Source organism: Ranitomeya imitator, chromosome 4 (assembly GCF_032444005.1).
Source record: "Ranitomeya imitator isolate aRanImi1 chromosome 4, aRanImi1.pri, whole genome shotgun sequence".
Taxonomy (NCBI): Eukaryota; Metazoa; Chordata; class Amphibia; order Anura; family Dendrobatidae; genus Ranitomeya; species Ranitomeya imitator.
In genome coordinates, this window is record NC_091285.1 from 247,812,284 (window position 1) to 247,830,981 (window position 18,698).

At 47.6% G+C, this 18,698-nt stretch overlaps 1 protein-coding gene across 2 annotated transcripts in view; it reads right to left on the reverse strand.

Moving 5' to 3' along the window:
* Positions 1–7,868, reverse strand: part of SCAF11 (SR-related CTD associated factor 11) — a 207,905-nt gene extending 200,037 nt beyond the window's left edge. For both annotated transcript variants that reach the window (XM_069764481.1, XM_069764483.1), the window contains exon 1: positions 7,763–7,868. The gene's annotated coding sequence lies outside the window, so the exon portion shown is untranslated. The remainder of the gene's footprint in view (positions 1–7,762) is intronic.
* Positions 7,869–18,698: the final 10,830 nt, after the last annotated feature.

The following is an 18,698-nucleotide window of genomic DNA, read 5'->3' on the forward strand; positions in this document are numbered from 1 at the left end:
AGAGTGAATGAATAGAAATTAAAAAAAAAAAATAAAAATCAATATTTGGTGTGACCACCCTCTGCCTTCAAGACTGCACCAATGCATCTAAATACCAGGACTACTACTTGTTCTTCTTGAAGGGGAAGATAACGTATTTTTCGGACTATAAGACGCACTGGACCATAAGATGGGAGTCTGTCTTATTGTCCGAATTTAATGCATCTTACCTGAGGGCCGGCGGTGGTACAGCGGGGTAACAGAAGGCATGGTTCCTTCCTCAGGTTGCTGGCAGAAGTGGGGCAATGCTGCAGTCCCGGGTGCGATGCTGCAGGTCCAGTGTCGACGGTGAGGCAGAGCATGGAGCAGGGTTCCTGCCTCAGGATGCCAGCAGCAGAAATGTGGCGACGCCGTGGCCCAGTGTCCACGTTGAGCAGAGCTGAGTACATCACCGGTTTCCCTGCGGCCAATCTTCCCGAAACCGTGGGCTGCCGGAGGCTTCAGGAAAATGGCCGATTGAGATCTCGGTGGCCATTTTCCTGAATCTGAGTGCCACCGAGGTCTCAATCTGCGTATGCGCTGCATCCGGCGGCCATTTTCCTGAAGCCTCCAGCGGCCCATGGCTTCAGGAAGATGGCCGCAGGGAAACCGGTGATGCCCTCGGCTCTGCTTGCCGTGGACACCGGGCCGCGGTGTCTCCACTCTCCTGCCACCGGCATCCTGAGGAAAGGACCCTGCTCAGGTGCACTCCCCACTGCCGCAGCATCATCAGACCACTGCCGTAACCTCCCCGGTAAGCCTGCATTCGCACTATAAGGCTGCCGTCACACTAGCAGTATTTGGTCAGTATTTTACCTCAGTATCTGTAAGCCAAAACCAGGAGTAGCGATGAGGAAGGCGCTCACTTAATTGGAGGTGCTCAGGAAAAAATATATAGACTAATGAAAAAATTCCGGCACACTGCTACTGAAGATAGTCTTTCATTTATTGGTCAATCTTTGTATTTAATCAGTTTTGAGAAAGGCTTTTTAGCCGAAACGTTGAGATAAAGATTTTCACATTATATGTCCGAATCAAAGAGTGCAGAGATAAAAACCTTTTGTTTGAAAATTCACCGTTATGAAAAAACTGATTAAATACAAAGATTGACCAATAAATGAAAGACTATCTTCAGTAGCAGTGTGCCGGAATCTTTTCAATAGTCTAAGGCCACATTCACACGTTGCGTCCTGTCCTGCGGGTTCTCCCGCAGCGGATTTGATAAATCTGCAGGGCAAACCCACTGCGGTTATCCCTGCAGATTTATCGCGGTTTGTCCTGCGGGTTCCGCTGCGGGATTTTACCCCTACTATTGATGCTGCATATGCAGCAATATGCAGCATCAATAGTAATGTTAAAAATAATAAAATAATTATATACTCACCCTCTGACGTCCCGATCTCCTCGGCGCTGCAGGCGGCGGTCCGGTTCCAAAGATGCTGTGCGACCAGGACCTTCGTGACATCACGGTCATGTGACCGCGACGTCACCGCAGGTCCTGGTCGCATAGCAAACCTGAGACCGGATGGCCGCGTGCAGCGCTGAGAGGTGAGTATATCATTATTTTTTTATTTTAATTCTTTTTTTTTTTTTACTCAAATATGGTTCCCAGGGCCTGGAGGAGAGTCTCCTCTCCTCCACCCCGGGTAGCAACCGCACATTATCCGCTTACTTCCCGCCTGGTGTGCACAGCCCCATGCGGGAAGTAAGCGGATCAATGCATTTCTATGGGTGCAGAATCGCTGCGATTCTGCACAAAGAAGTGACATGCTCCTTTTTTTCCGCAGCAATTCCGCGCGTTTTTTCCCGTGATTTTCCACAATGTGGGCACAGAGGTTTTTGTTTTCCATAGGGTAACATTGTACTGTACCCTGCATGGAAAACTGCTGCGGACCCGCAGCGGCAAAATCGCGGCGGTTCCGCGGTAAAAACGGCATAGTGTGAACATAGCCTAAAACCAGGAGTAGGTGATAAATACAGAAGTGGTGCATATGTTTCTATTATACTTTTCCTCTATTTGTTCCACTCCTGGTTTTGGCTTACAAATACTGATGTAAAATACTGACCAAATACTGCTAGCGTGACGGCAGCCTAAGGCTACGTTCACATTTGCGTTGTGCGCCGCAGCGTCGGCGCCGCAACGCACAACGCAAATAAAAACGCACCAAAAAACGCTGCGTTTTGCGACGCATGCGTCCTTTTTTGCCGAAATCTGGACGCAAGAAAAATGCAACTTGTTGCGTTTTCTGCGCCCGACGCTTGTGGCAAAAAAAAAACGCATGTGTCGCACAACGCAGCACAACGCATGTCCATGTGTCCCCCATGTTAAATATAGGGGCGCATGACGCATGCGTCGCCCGATGCAAACACGCAAAACGCTAATGTGAACGTAGCCTAAGACGTACCCCCCTCCCCCCGTTTTCCTCCCAAATTGTTTTGGGGAAAAGTGCGTCTAAGGCTATGTGCCCATGTTGCAGAAATGTCCGCAGCATTTCCGCAACTCCCTGCTGCAGCTAAAACGCATGCGGAATTCGCATGCATTTTCCCGCAAAACACAAGCATGTTGCAAGCGTTTTTAGCTTGCAGAATGCTTGCGTTTTCCTAGCGTTTTTTGAAGCATCGCTTGGAAAAGTGATTGACAGGTTGGTCACACTTGTCATGCATAGTGCTTGACAAGTGTGACCAACTTGTTACTATTGATGCTGCCTATGCAGCATCAATAGAAAAAGATAGAATGTTAAAAATAATAAAAAAAATAAAAAATATGGTTATCCTCACCTTCCGACGGCTCCCGATCTCCTCAGCGGTGCTCCCGGTACATTACGTTCCCAATGATGCTTTGCGTGAAGGACCTTTGTGACTTCACGGTCGCGTGACCGCGACGTCATCTCAGGTGATTAGCGCAATGCATCCCTGGGAACGGAAGCCGCCGCGTGCACCGCTGAGAGGCGGGAGGACTCGGGGGGCCATCACAAGGTAAGTATATCCCTATTTTTTATTTTAATTCTTTTTTTTTACAGAAATATGGATCCCAGGGCCTGAAGGAGAGTCTCCTCTCCTCCAGACCCCTTAATGAACGAGCCAATTTTTACAATTCTGACCACTGACACTTTATGAGGTTATAACTCTGGAACGCTTCAACGGATCCAGCTGATTCTGACATTGATTTTTCGTGGCATATTGCACTTCACGTTAGTGGTAACATTTCTTCGATATTACTTGCAATTATTTATGAAAAAAACGGAAATATGGCGAAAATTTTTAAAATTTTGCAATTTTCAAACTTTGTATTTTTATGCCCTTAAATCAGAGAGATATGTCACGAAAAATAGTTAATAAATAAAAACTGAAGAGATATGACACCCGCACTGCCGTAATTAGTTAGACCCTTGTGACTCAGGGGTATAAGCAATGTACCGTATATGCCTTTTGTCAAAATAAAACATCAATCGCCATGGGCATTCCACCTGGGTGCCGCTTCCAAGAAAAAACAGTTCATATAGAAGTGTCCAAAAGAAAGAAAAATGAAAGCGCACTCACCGGTGGTGAACTTCAGCGATTTATTAACACATAGTTACGTGATGCAGGGAGGGTAGTGAACGCATACAGGACGACAGCTGTTTCGTGCTATGCAGCACTTCGACAGGTCCGATCAATAGTTAATAAATAACATTTCCCACATGTCTACTTTACATCAGCACAATTTTGGAAACAATTTTTTTTTTTGTTAGGGAGTTATAAGGGTTAAAAGTTGACCAGCAATTTTTCACTTTAACAACACCATTTTTTTTTTTAGGGACCACATCTCATTTGAAGTCATTTTGAGGGGTCTATATGATAAAAAATACCCAAGTGTGACACCATTCTAAAAACTGCACCCCTCAAGGTGCTCAAAACCACATTCAAGAAGTTTATTAACCCTTTACGTGCTTCACAGGAACTGAAACAATGTGGAAGGAAAAAATTAACATTTAACTTTTTTTTGCAAACATCTTAATTCAGAACCATTTTTTTTTTTTTATTTTCACAAGTGCAAAAACAGAAATTTAACCATAAATTTTGTTGTGCAATTTCTCCTGAATACGCCAATACCCCATAGGTGGGGGTAAACCCCTGTTTGGGCGCACCGCAAAACTTGGAAGTGAAGGAGCGCTGTTTGTCTTTTTCAATGCAGAATCGGCTGGAATTGAGATCGGACGCCATGTCACGTTTAGAGAGCCCCTGATGTGCCTAAACAGTGGAAACCCCCCCACAAGTGACACCATTTTGGAAACTAGACCCCTTAAGGAACTTATCTAGATGAGTGGTGAGCACTTTGAACCCCCAAGTGCTTCACAGAAGTTTATAACGTAGAGCCGTGAAAATAAAAATAAAAAAATCGCATTTGCTTACACAAAAATGATCTTTTCGCCCACAAATTCTTATTTTCACAAGGGTAACAGGAGAAATTAAACCACAAAAGTTGTTGTACAATTTCTCCTGAGTACGTCAATACCCCATATGTGGGGGTAAACCACTGTTTGGGCGCACCGCAGAGCTGGAAAGAGAAGGAGCGCCGTTTTACTTTTTCAACGTAGAATTGCGGAAAAGTGGAAACCTCCCAATTCTAACCCCAACCCTAACCATAATCCTAATCACAACCCTAAATCCAACACAACCCCAACCTCAAACCAAACCCCAACCTCAAACCAAACCCCAACCTCAAACCAAACCCCAACCTCAAACCAAACCCCAACCCAAACCCCAACCTCAAACCAAATCCTAACCCTAACCTCAATACAAACCTAACCCTAATCCCAAACCTAACCCTAATCCCAAACCTAACCCTAATCCCAAACCTAACCCTAATCCCAAACCTAACCCTAATCCCAAACCTAACCCTAATCCCAACCCTAACCCTAATCCCAACCCTAACCCTAATACCAACCCTAACCCTAATACCAACCCTAACCCTAATGCCAACCCTAATCCAAACCCTAACCCTAACCCTAATACCAAACCTAACCCTAATGCCAACCCTAATCCAAACCCTAACCCTAATCCCAACCCTAACCCTAACTTTAGCCCAAACCCTAATTTTAGCCCCAACCCTAAATTTAGCCCTAAATTTAACCCTAACTTTAGCCCCAACCCTAGCCCTAAGGCTACTTTCACACTTGCGTCGTGTGGTATCCGTAACAATCCGTAGTTTTGGACAAAAAACGGATCCTGCAAATGTGCCTGCAGGATGCCTTTTTTGCCCATAGACTTGTATTGCCAATGGATGGCCACACATCGCGTCCGTCGTGCACTGGATCCGTTGGATTTTGGCGGACCGTCTTCACAAAAAAACGTTCAATGTAACCTTTTTTTTGTACGTCGCGTCCGCCATTTCCACGCATGCGTGGCCGTAACTCTGCCCCCTCCTCCCCAGGACATAGACTGGGCAGCAGATACGTTGAAAAACTGCATCCGCTGCCCACGTTGTGCACAATTTTCACAACGTGCGTCGATACGTCGGGCCGACGCATTGCGACACCCCCGTACCGATGCAAGTGTAAAAGAAGCCTAACCCTAGCCCTAAATTTAGCCCCAACCCTAACCCTAATTTTAGCCCCAACCCTAACCCTAATTCTAGCCCCAACCCTAACCCTAGCCCCAACTCCTCTCTCCTGCTGGCCGGCAGATGGCGGGCGCACTGCGCATGCGCCGCCATTTTCTTTTCTGATGAAGAAGCCGGCGGGCAGGAGGGGACGCAGGAGGATCCAGGGACACCGGTAAGTATGACAGGGTCCCAGTATCCCCCTATTTCTCTGTCCTCTGATGTGCGATCACATCAGAGGACAGAGAATTACATCACTTTTTTTTTTCTTTTTTTTTTTTGCAACCGCCGGTAAACAGTTAATTACCAGCGATCGCAAAACAGAGGTCGGTAAAAACTGATCCCGATCATGTTCTTTGGGGTCTCTGCTACCCCCGGCAGCCGAGACCCCAAAGATCCTCTGGGTGCCGGCGCTGTGGTTTAAGTACCCTTATCTGCCGCCGTTAAAAGGCGTATCGGTGGTCGTTAAGGGGTTAAAGTACAATGTAAATCAATAGAGAAAAAAAGCTGTGCTAATGGTGCGGAAAAATCCACATGAAAACCGCTGCGGAACAAAAGAAGCAGCATGCTACTTCTTTTGTGCGAAACTGCAGCGTTTCCAACCCCTTCCATAATAGAAATCAGCAGGGGTAAAAAACGCAGAAAAACCCTGCATGAATTCCACAGCAAGTCGGCACCTGCGTTTTCTGTCAGGAAAATTCTGCACCCCAATACGCAACGTGTGCACATAGCCTTTTAATTATTTTCACGGCTCAATGTTTGAAGCTTCTGTGAAGCACCTGGGGGTTTCAAGGTGCTCAATACAGATCTAGAAAAGTTCCATAATGGGTATAGTATACAAAATAAGGTCACTTGGGGAGTTTCCACTGTTTAGGCACATCAGGGGCTCTTTAACCCCTTTCTGCCATCGGACAGAATAGTACGTCCGACGTCAGAACCCCCTCCTTGATGCAGGCTCCGATGGTGTGACCGCATCAAAGCCCGGACAGGTCAGCTGTTTTGAACAGCTGACATGTGCCCACAATAACGTGGGTGGAGTCGCCATCCACCCGCGCCTGTTACCTAGTTAAATGCCGCTGTCCAACTCTGACAGCGGCATTTAACAAGGGCTTCCTGCCATGGCGCTCCTTTCCTTCTGAGCTCTGCCGTGCGCCCAAACTGTGGTCCCCCCCCCTCTCCCCACATATGGGGCATCAGCGTGTTCAGGAGAAATTGCACCACACATTTTGGGGTCTGTTTTCTCCTGTAAGACTTCTTTCACACTAGCGTCGGGCTCGGCCCGTCGCAGTGCGTTGGGCCGAGGTTACCGACGCTAGCGTTGTAAGCGCCGTACAACGGGTGCAGCGGATGCAGATTTTCATCGCATCCGCTGCCCCATTGTGAGGTGTGGGGAGGTGGGGGAGGAGTTCCGGCCGCGCATGCACGGTCGGAAAAAGCGGTCCGTCGGCAGCAAAAAAGTTACATGTAGCGTTTTTTTTGTGCCGACGGTCCGCCAAAGCACGATGCATCCGTCGCACGACGAATGCGACGTGTGGCAATCCGTCGCAATGCGTCGTCAATACAAGTCTATGGGGAAAAAAAAATGCATCCTGCAAGCACTTTTGCAGGATGCGTTTTTTTCTGCAAAACGACGCATTGTGACGGATTGCAGTTAACGCTAGTGTGAAAGTAGCCTGACTCTTGCTAAAATAAAAAAAATGTGTCTAAAGTCAAATTTTTGAGACAAAAACAGGGTGCACCACTGAATACCATAAGATATAGAGCACAATCAGAGCCTGGGTGCTACAAATGCATGGAAAAGGGAAACGTGGAAAAAGGAGGGCAGAACCAATGTATACGGACTGTGCCCACCGGAAATACACAGACTTTATTGTCATTAAAGCACATAAACATCGACAATGACAGCGCCGCCATCTCCACACACGCCGATATAAGCAAGGCCATAACATGGGAAGTACCCCGAGGGCCTACTGTGCCAGCAGCTATGATCCGAGTACCAGTACCCTGCGCCCCCCTGACAGGATGAGGGCCCTTACAGCGAGAGAGCCCTGGCTGGACAGAGCGTGAGGAGACGGGGGCGGGGGAGAGCCCCACGCGGGGCAGCGCTGAAACGTGACAAAGTCTATAAATAAGGCTCGGAATAACGAATTAGCCACCAATTACCAGTGTGAAGAGTCTGCCCATCAGGCCTGCACGGGAGGAGGGAAGCCAGCAGCGGCCGGAAGCGGAGTAACTGTGCTGCGCACGCGCGTTGATGGACTAGATCAGGCCCAATGGCGTCACCAAAGGAGGCACGCATGCGTGGAGAGCACAGGCCGTCCTGGGATGGCAGCGACTAGAACGGAGTTGATTTTTTTTGAGGCAATGATGTCACCGGAAGGGGCAGGGCCTCCCTCAGTCCAGGGAAGGTTGCGTTTAGATTGGAGGTGGTGATATTAGAGGGTCTCACCAAGGCCCTGCCATGTAGACGGCTCAGCGCTGAGGTGATTACACCGGAGCTGCTGGAGCGAGGACCTCAGATAACCCCTCCGCTGCACTCAGCACTGAGGCGTCTACATCCTGGAGCTCCTCGTACAGACTCCATTCTAGCCCCCTCTGCTGGCCTTTTTTTATGGAATTGCTGCAGGTTATAATGGCGCAGACACCCCAGGTCAGACAGGAAGGTGTTAATGGCGCAGACCCCACAGGGCAGACAGGAAGGTGTTAATGGCGCAGACCCCACAGGGCAGACAGGAAGGTGTTAATGGCGCAGACCCCACAGGGCAGACAGGAAGGTTCTTTACACTGTTGTATATTTTATGGATTTGGGCAAAATGTGTTTTCATGATTTATAAATCTTCATATTTATTTATTTATTATTTATATTTATGTGGGTTTTCTCCAGGTTCTCCGGTTTCTTCCCACATTCCAAAGACATACTGATGGGGAATTTAGACTGTGAGCCCCAACGGGGACAGCGATGATAATGTGTGCAAACTGTAAAGCGCTGCGGAATATGTTAGTGCTATATAAAAAGAAAAAAAGAAGATATTTAGTGTCACTTTTTGTAATATAAATATTTCCGCTCAGCGCTGATTGTTCAGTGTCCCCCAGAATGTGACGTCTCCCGTCTGTCACTGGTCCTGTCTGCAGCCGCAACATTTTGAGAAGTGGGTGGAGAGGTGTAAAAGAGCGCAACGGACAGTGATCATAACAGCGCAACCAATGTCATTACAGCACAACGACCGTCATCATTAAAGAGCATAACCAACAGTCACCATTACAGAGTGCCCCTGACTGCTATAAAAGAGCGCAACCAACAGTCATCATAGCAGGGTGCCCCTGACAGTTATCATAAAAGAGTGCAACTACATAATAAAAAGTGCGCAACCAACAGAGCATGACCTACAGTTATCATAAAAGAGCACAACCGACAGTTATAACAGAGCGCAACCAACAGTCATTACAGCACAACTGACAGTCATCATAAGAGAGCGCCACCGATAGTTATAAAAGAGCGCAACTGACAGTCATCATAATATGCAACACAGTGGTGATATGAATTATTACAGGAATGTCCAAGGTCACCGAAGAACATTTCTGGGTTAATTTTCGCCACTTTTGTGATGTAGATTCTGGTGATTCTGTCGGCTGCACTCCGTCACTGGCCGAGGCTTGTGCACAAACAGGGAAATTTGAATTCTATTAAAACTGAACAATCAGAGAGCTGTTTAATGTTTTATACATATTACAAATCGCGATAATCAAAAAACTAACTTTATTAATTAAAAAAATGCACAAAGTGGCTGCTGCTTGCTGTCTCTAACCCTAAAGATACCTTCACACTAAGCGAGGTCGCTAGCGAGATCGCTGCTGAGTCACAAGTTTTGTGACGCAACAGCGACCTCAGTAGCGATCTCGCTATGTTTGACACGTAGCCGCGACCAGGCCCCTGCTGTGAGATCGCTGGTCGTGTCGGAATGGCCTGGACTTTTTTTTGATCGTTGAGGTCCCGCTGGGTAGCACACATCGCTGTGTTTGACACCTTACCAACGACCTCGTTGACGACTCAGACACCGACACATAGGCGTGCATTTGTGTTGCCTTTTCCGCACCCCTCCGCTCCGATTGGTGGTCGCTTCTGCGTTCTGATTGGCGGTCGACAGAAGGCGACATAGTAGCGCTTCCATCCTTTGTTCCTGACCGCGTGGTGGTTTGCAGATCGTTGTAGAGTTCTCCGGCCTGCGACTCCTCTTCGATTTATCTATTCTTCAACGGTTCTTCTGACACCTTTTGTGCACGGTAAGTATCATTTGGGGTCTCAAATGCGTTCCCACCGAAGGGCTATTGTGTCGCCTCATAAGGCAAGGCCGCCACCAATCAGAACGCAGTAGCGACCACCAATCGGAACTGAATGGGCGCGGAAAAGGCAACGCAAATGCACGCCTGTGTGACTACAACGTCACACAGGACGTCCCTCATCGAGGTCTGAATCGTCATAATAGCTGCCATGTGACAGGGTCACAACAACCAACGACATCGTTGTACAGGTCGCCGCATCGCTGCTGCGTCGTTGGGAAGATCTCACTGTTTGACATCTCACCAGCGACCACATAGCGACGCAGCAACGATCCCTGACAGGTCGTATCGTTGTCGGGATCGCTTTAGCGTCGCTAAGTGAGACGGGGCCTTAAGTTATGCATCTTTCAGATGTCAGTGTGTCAGGTACGTGTGGTGACAGTTTTCACACGTACCAGAGACCCTTATACACCTAGACCCATGCAAGCGAATAGGTCTGTGCACATGTCAGTGTGTTTTCACGGAGCGTTTGTCCAAGGGCAAGATACGCTAACATGTCCGTTTTTTTTAACAGCACAGGCAGCAAAACATCATGCACATTGATGACACATGGATGTCATCAGTGTGTCAAGAACCAGTGCCTGAGAAGCACTAGTACAGTCAGCTCTGTTCCCTGGTGCTGGGTGCAGAAGACAGCTCACATCATTCTCCCCTGCTCTGCCAGCGATCAGCATGAGCAGGGAAGATTGTTGAGAGTTATATTCCACTGATAACATTGAGAGTAAGCAGCAGCTGGTGGGACTACTACTCCAATCATCCTACAATTGCTACAGCTAATAACAGCGAGAGCAGGTGGCAGCTGATAGGAGTATTCATCAGCCACTGCCTGCGCTATAACTAAATTTAAAAAAGCGTGGTTTCGCTTGTATTTTTGATAACCAGCCAGGTAAAACTGCTGCGGGCTGCAATCCTCAGCTGTCAACTTCAGCAAGGCTTGTTATCAAGAAGAGAGAGGTCGCCACGCCATATTTTTAATTTACCGTATTTAAATAAATAATTTAAAAAAACGGCATGGGGTCCACCCAATTTTTGATAACCAGCCAAACTAAAGCATTCAACTGGGGGCTGGTATTCTCAGACTGGTAAGGGGCCATGGATATTGGACCCCCCAGCCTAAAAATAGCAGCCCACAGCCACCCAGAAAAGTCACATCTATTACATGCGACAATTCTGCCACTTTGCCTGGCTCTTCCAACAACCTGTAGCGGTAGCAAGTGGGGTAATATTTGTGGGTTTGATGTCACCTTTGTATTGTCTGGTGAAATCAAGCCCATGGGTTAGTAATGGAGAGACGTCTATAAAACACCTATCCATTATTAATCCTATAATTATATTGTAAATAAAGACACATCAAGTAAAATGTCCTTTATTTGAAATAAAAAGAACACACATTTTTCCATTTTTATTTAAAAATGACAAAAAGTTATACTCACCTATCTCCCATTACATTGAAGCCAACATCTCCTGTAATAAAAATAAAAACAATATCCCTCACCTGTCTGACGTTCTGTCCCATTCCCTAATCCATGTCTGGGGATAAATAGTTTACAACCTCGACGGTGCCAAAATGTGACCGTCCGAGTTCAGAATCACTGATGTGTGAGCTGCTGTGAGTGCAGCATCAGTGACTAGTGGTGACTTCATCGAAGTTACTGCCGGTCACTGAAGCTGGATTCACAGCTGGGCTGAACAGTGGTGACCTCAGCACCGTGAGAAAAAGTCACTGAGTTCACTGCACTTCAGCTCAGTGAGTTCACAGATGTATATTCAGTGATTTTTTTCTCACCGTGCTGAGGTCACTGCTGTTTAGCCTGGCTGGGAACGTATCCACAGTGACCTGAGGCAACCTCGATGAGGTCACCGCTAGTCACTGATCCTGCTTTCACAGCAGTTCATTCCTCAGTGGTTCTCAGCCTGGACGGTCTCAGCTTGGCACTGTCCAAGTTGAAAACTACTTATCGCCAGAGATGGATTACGAATGGGACAGAACGTCAGGCAGGTGAGGGATTTTTTTTTTATTATTACAGGAGACGTTGTGTTCAATGGAATGGGTGTTAGGTGAGTACATCTGTGTTTATTTTTAATTAAAAGTGGAAAAGTGTTTGTTTTCATTTCAAGTAAAAGACATTATACTTGCTGTGTCCTTATTTACAATATAGATATAGGATTAGTAATGGATAAGTGTCTAAAGATTCCTCAACCCCACAAATATTACCCCACATGCCACCGCTACAGGGCAAGTGAGAAGAGCTGGGCAAAGAGCCAGAATTGGTGCATCTTATAGATGTGCCTTTTTTGGGTGGTTGTGGGCTGCTATTTTTAGGCTGGGGGTCAATATCCATGGCCTCCTACCAGCCTGATATTATTAGCCCCCAGCTGTCTGCTTTACTTTGGCTGGTTGACAAGAATGGGAGGGGGACCCCACGCAGTTTTTTAAAATTATTAATTTAAATTTTTTTTAAAAAAAAAGGCATGGCGACACCTCTGTTCTTGATTACCAGCCTTGCTGAAGCTGACAGCTGAGGGTTGCAGTCCACAGCGGTCAGTTTTGCCTGTCTGGTTATCAAAAATACAGGGGAACTCATAACTTTTTTAAATGTATTTATTTATAGCGAAGGCGGCAGCTGATGAATACTCCCATCAGCCATCACTTGCTCTCCCTCTTATTAGTGGCAGCAGGTGTAGGCTGGTGGGAGTAATAGCCCCATCAGCTGCCACCTGCTCTTGCTGTTATCAGTTGAATATAACTCCAATAATTCTCCCCTGGTCTGCCGGCGATCATGGGAGCCATGTTCAGCACACGGCGCTGGGGAACAACGCTAACTGTACTGCTGCTTCCCAGGTGCCGGTACGTGTGGTATTGATGCGGCACATGGTTGCCACACGTATGCCCCAAGTATTACACACACGGACACTGACATCTCTGGTACTGGTTTTTCCAGCACCTGAAATATCAGGACGTGTGAAACCGGCCTTAAACGGGATATCCAGTACTTTATGAAAAAACAAAAAATGTGCCTAAGCACAAACATGTAGGTAATTGCTACTTACCTGCCTGTTTTGCACAGTGCTGTTCTTTGACAGCATAGAGCGGTTGACAGAGCGGAGACTTCTCTGCTCGGCTCTGTAGATGGGGCAGGACTGCCGACGTCATTCTGATTGACAGCCGAATTTCCGCTGCCTAACTTGGTTTGGCTATCAATCAGAATGAGTTGGAAGTCAGCAGAGGCAGCTGAATCCCCGGCAAGAGCGGTTTGTGACCGCTCTGTGCTGGCGAAGAACGGCGTTGAGCACAACCTGCAGCTAGGTAGCAATTACCTGCTTGTTAGTTCTTAGGCACATTTTTTGTTTTTAAATAAAGTTCTGGATATACCCTTTATTACTGGCATACAACATTCTGTTCTTCATGAATTGGGGCTGTAATCTTGAACAGCACTCTCTATACGGACGTCCTCTATACAGCAACGCCATTCTAGCTGTCTCACTAGAGGGATGACTAGATCGGCATTCCTGCACTGAGACTCTTGATTTCTGTGCACACATTACTGTCTATAAAGACGTCCTCTGTACAGCAACGCCATTCTAGCTGTCTCACTACAGGGATGCCTAGATCGGCGTTCCTGCACTGAGGCCCATGATTTCTGTGCACACATTACTGTCTATAAGGACGTCCTCTGTACAGCAACGCCATTCTAGCTGTCTCACTACAGGGATGCCTAGATCGGCGTTCCTGCACTGAGGCCCATGATTTCTGTGCACACATTACTGTCTATATGGACGTCCTCTGTACAGCAACGCCATTCTAGCTGTCTCACTACAGGGATGACTAGGTCGGCGTTCCTGCACTGAGGCCCATGATTTCTGTGCACACATTACTGTCTATAAGGACGTCTTCTGTACAGCAACGCCATTCTAGCTGTCTCACTACAGGGATGACTAGATCGGCGTTCCTGCACTGAGGCCAGTAGCGTAGCTACTGGGGGGGCAGAGGGGGCCGTCGCCCCGGGCCTGGTCACATGAAGGGGCCCACTGGGAGCCAGGGCGAGCCCACTTCTGTGAGGAGGCAGAACACTGCATAGGAGCAGAGCAGTATGCCTGCTCCCGTCTGATGGAGACTCTGCACCTGCTAGCACAGTGGCCGGCTGCAGTCTTCCTCCTGCAGTGAATGGTATTGCTTGTGAAGCGATGGCCGGGGGACCACCACGGTGCAGGAAGACTACTGTACACAAGATGAGGTGCAAACAACAAAGGATAGATTTATTGGGAGACAGGGAATGGAAGGGACAAGGAAGGTGCAAACAGGGGTTTACAATAACAAAAGATAATGCACATGAGTTATCTTGTCTGTGAAATAGCACCGTGCTTCAACAATTACAAACTCAGAATCTGTCTCACAAGCAACTTTACACAACAAAACAAATATCAATGCTACTCTGCATATAACCTCCCTGGCCTTTACTACGAAGGCCACACGGCTACCGTGCTCTAACTACTGAAGCCTGCACTAGGCCCTCACTAGTGCACCATACAGGAACAAACTCACGGTGATGTTGGGGACACAGGTCCAGTCCCAGGGGGCCCCCGAAGTCCAAAACGGTGGTGCGCACGGATTCCTGTCAGCTCTGCAAAGCGTGGTCTTTTCCTTGCTCCTGGAAACTGTAAGTCCCCTTCTCAGTATCTTCGTGGCTTCACAAACCAGCACAGAACAGCCACCCTTTGCTGTAACCGGGAAAGTCTATTTAGCAAACGCAGTTCGTCTCAAGCTGTGTAATCTTTCTTGCAGCCAAAGTTCCTTCTAGCGGCCAGAACAGCACAAAGTTCTCTCAGTCCTCTCTAGAAACTTCCTCTCTCCACGCTGCTTCAGCTCCCTGCACCCAGCACCGACCAGCTCATAACACCCATAAGAGTAGGGGAGAAAAGCAGAACATACCATCACACCAGACAAGGGGATGCAGCCTCTTAAAGTGATAGCGTGTTTCTTATTGTCCATAACAGCACCACCCTCTTACACCTGTCTTTTCCTGGGTTGCAGCTCTGAATCTTGACTCTGTGCAGTGTGCACGCTGGGTCCTAGTGCCATTTCACTGACACAGAGACACTTCCTGGTCCTGCCTGCAAACTTCATCAGTAAGTGGGGATGGAACTTATTAGATTTACTAAATTCAGGTATGTCACTGTGAGGTGAATGTGAGACCATTGGGGTATTGTGGGAGAGGGGAGACAGGGTACTGGGGGTGAATGTGAGACCATTGGGGTATTGTGGGAGAGGGGAAACGGTACTGGGGGGGTGAATGTGAGGCAATGGGGGTATTGTGGGAGAGGGGAGAAAGGGCACTGGGGGGGTGAATGTGAGGCAATGGGTATTGTGGGGAAGGGGAGACAGAGCACTGGAGGTTGAATGTGAGACCATGGGGGTAATGTGGGGGAGGGGAGACAGGGCACTGGAGGGTGAATGTGAGACCATGGGGGTAATGTGGGGGAGGGGAGACAGGGCACTGGAGGGTGAATGTGAGGCCATGGGGGTATTGTGGGGGAGGGGAGACAGGGCACTGGAGGGTGAATGTGAGACCATGGGGGTGTTGTGGGTGAGGTGAGGACAGGGCAGTGAGGGGGTGGATGTGAGGTGATGGGGGTATTGTTGGGGCTGAAATGGGGGAGGGGGACAGGGCACTGGGGGCTGAATATTATGTTTTATGTTATTTTATTATATGTACTCCATCACATGTAATATTTGCTGTCTGGGGGGGGGGCTTTTGATAAGTATTACTTGGGTCTTCTATGAGTATTAGTATAAGAAGCCCCATACAGTAACCAAGAGCTGCATCACATTTACAGCACCACTCCAGTATTTTTTTTTTATTTCACTGCTGGAGCGGAGCTGAAAATCCAAGTCCCCTGCCCCCTGTCTAATACTCACCTTCAGGGGTTTTCATTGGTTTTCACCTCGGCTCCGTCTCCTGCAGTGTTTCATGGAGCGGTGCAGAGGTCACTAATCATGTAAGTCTATGGGAGCCTCGTACTGGTATGTTCCTTGCTCTCATAGTCTTACATTGAGCGCTTGTGACATAGCTTCTCACTTCTGGCCAGTCAGAAGCTACGCTCACAAGTTTGAGCCGCGGCACTGCAGCAGTGCCACAAAATAGTGCACTTGAAGTCCCATTCCAGCAGTAGAAAAAAAACCCTGCTAGAGAGGTGCTTTAATAATAAGCAATTTTTTACTATAAAGTTGATAAAGGCTTGGAATAAATGTCTGCAGTCACTTTATATGACTGCAGACTGCCAAATCATGATCGGGTGCTGCGGGCCCATCATACTGTGTATAAGGGAGCTGCGGGCTAATCATATTGTGTATAAGGGAGCTGCGGGCCCATCATATTGTGTATAAGGGAGCTGCGGGCCCATCATACTGTGTACAAGGGAGCTGCGGGACCATCATACTGTGTATACGGGAGCTGCGGGTCCATCATACTGTGTATAAGGGAGCTGTGGGCCAATCATACTGTGTATAAGGGAGCTGCGGGCCCATGATACTGTGTATACGGGAGCTGCGGGTCCATCATACTGTGTATAAGGGAGCTGTGGGCCTATCATACTATGTATAAGGGAACTGCGGGCCCATCATACTGTGTATAAGGGAGCTGCGGGCCAATCAAACTGTGTATAAGGGAGCTGTGGGCCAATCATACTGTGTATAAGGGAGCTGCTGGCCCATCATACTGTGTATACGGGAGCTGCGGGCTAATCATACTGTGTATAATGGAGCTGCGGGCCCATCATACTGTGTATACGGGAGCTGCGGGTCCATCATACTGTGTATAAGGGAGCTGTGGGCCTATCATACTATGTATAAGGGAACTGCGGGCCCATCATACTGTGTATAATGGAGCTGCGGGCCAATCAAACTGTGTATATGGGAGCTGTGGGCCAATCATACTGTGTATAAGGAAGCTGTGCACACATCATACTGTGTATAAGGGAGCTGCGGGCCAATCAAACTGTGCATAAGGGAGCTGCGGGCCAATCATACTGTGTATACGGGAGCTGCGGGCCAACCATACTGTGTATAATGGAGCTGCGGGCCAATCATACTGTGTATAAGGGAGCTGCTGGCCAGTCATACTGTGTATAAGGGAGCTGTGGGCCCACCATACTTTGTATAGTGAACTGTGAAGGCATTAAATTGTGCATATGAGAGCTGTTGGCCCATTACACTGTATATAGTTGGCTCTGGGGGTCATTATACTTTCTATAGTGGAGCTCTGTCAGCATTATACTGTGTAAAGGGGAGCATTGGGCTTATACTTTCTATAGGGGAGCAGTGGGAACATCATACTGTGTAAAGGGGAGCAGTGGGAACATCATACGGTGTATAGGGGAGTTGTAGAATCATAATTTGTATAGGGGAGCTGTGGGGGCCTTATACTGTGCATAGGGAAGCTTTGAGCTCACCATACTGTGTATAATGGGGCAGTACATGATGGAACTTAGGGGACATTATTAAATGTTAAGTGGGCACTTAAGCATTATTGTTATAGGGGCACTCAGAGTATTGTGACCATCAAAGTTGCATATGGGGTATTATTACTTTCTAGGTCAAAAATGTGGAGGGCACTAGCAAAGGGCATTAATATTTTCTAGGAGGCAATTTTACTCTCTAGAGAGCAAAAAGGAGTCATTATTACTATGTAAGGGGCTCAGTGGTGGTATTATTATGTGGGGCGGTAAGAGGAGCCGCTATTGTACCACACAGTAGGTGCAGTAATAGGGACACATACGGCAGCAGCGGCTCAGTATTGGGATATCAGCAGGATGAGGAGTTTGTGCAGATTGGGGAAAGATGGGGACAGTGCAGGAAATGTGAGGAGTCAGATGTGTTGTTGTCATGTCAGTGTGGGCCAGATGGAAAAGATGGGAAAGTGAATGACTCAATCAGAGAAAACGTCAGCTGTAAGTCTCCATCTATGACTGTAGTGTAATCTCTTATATGGTCTGCAGAACTGGTATCTACCACTATATGGTCACAATATGGCAGTAAAATCAATGTTTGTTTTTGTATATAGATTTATTTTCAATAACAGTGCGGTCATATTCTGAGGTTCCACTATATTCACAATTAGAGTGTGCAACCGTACTTGTAATCATGGTTAGCTGGTTAGGGGCCCATTCAGGTGTTTCGCCCCCCCTAAGTTGAAGCCCTAGCTACGCCTCTGACTGAGGCCCATGATTTCTGTGCACACATTACTGTCTATATGGACGTACCCTGTACAGCAACGCCATTCTAGCTGTCTCACTACAGGGATGAGTAGATCGGCGTTCCTGCACTGAGGCCCATGATTTCTTTGCACACATTACTGTCTATATGGACGTCCTCTGTACAGCAACGCCATTCTAGCTGTCTCACTACAGGGATGAGTAGATCGGAGTTCCTGCACTGAGGCTCATTATTTCTGGGCACACAGCACTGTCTATAAGGACGTCCTCTGTACAGCAACTCCATTCTAGCTGTCTTACTACAGGGATGACTAGATCGGCGTTCCTGCACTGAGGCTCATTATTTCTGGGCACACAGTACTGTCTATAAGGACGTCCTCTGTACAGCAACTCCATTCTAGCGGTCTCACTACAGGGATGAGTAGATCGGAGTTGCTGCACTGAGGCTCATGATTTCTGTGCACACATTACTGTCTATAAGGACATCCTCTGTACAGCAACGCCATTCTAGTTGTCTCACTAGAGGGATGACTAGATCGGCGTTCCTGCA